Genomic DNA, 835 nt, shown 5'->3' on the forward strand with positions numbered 1-835 from the left:
AAATAAATATAAATATATTTATATTTATTTGTGTTAATACAGGAATTATTCCGCGAGAATTTGGTGCGTGGCCGTGGTGTATATACATCTACACATATACACATAGATACACCAATCGACGCATATTTCTTTCTATATTAATAAACAAATATAAATAAATAAATAAACACAAACACAAATATAAATAAATAAATAAATATAAATAAATAAATAAATTTATTTGTGTTAATACAGGAATTATTCCGCGAGAATTTGGTGCGTGGCCGTGGTTTATATATATTTACACATATACACATAGATACATCAATAAATTTGTATTTTTTTTCTCTATTAATAAACAAATATAAATAAATAAAAACAAATAAATACAAATAAATATAAATACAAATAAATAAATAAATATATTTGTGTTAATACAGGAATTATTCCGCGAGAATTTGGTGCGTGGCCGTGGTTTATTTTGTCGTTCTTTGATTCGAGCTCAACTGGCCAGCCCCACATTCACTGCGGTGTATGCATGCCTTCTTTGTATTATAAACAGTAAACTACCAGATATAGGAGAATTAGTAATCAAAAGAATCATTCTGCAGTTCAGGTGAGAAAGGGGGAAGGGTGTAGATAGTAATAAAAAAAAAATAAAAAAAAAATAAAAAAAAATAAAAAAAAAATAAAAAAAAACGAAAAAAAAATAAAAAAATAATTAATTAACAGTACTCGTTCGTTCTCTTTTTTTTAATTTATACTACAGCCACAACAGCTGTTTTTTTCTTCTTTTGCTGTTGCTGCTGCTGATGCTGCTGTTGCTGCTGCTGCTGCTGCTGCTGTTGCTGCTGCT

Source organism: Eimeria mitis, genomic scaffold (genome assembly GCF_000499745.2).
Source record: "Eimeria mitis Houghton genomic scaffold, Emh_scaff1131, whole genome shotgun sequence".
Classification (NCBI taxonomy): Eukaryota; Apicomplexa; class Conoidasida; order Eucoccidiorida; family Eimeriidae; genus Eimeria; species Eimeria mitis.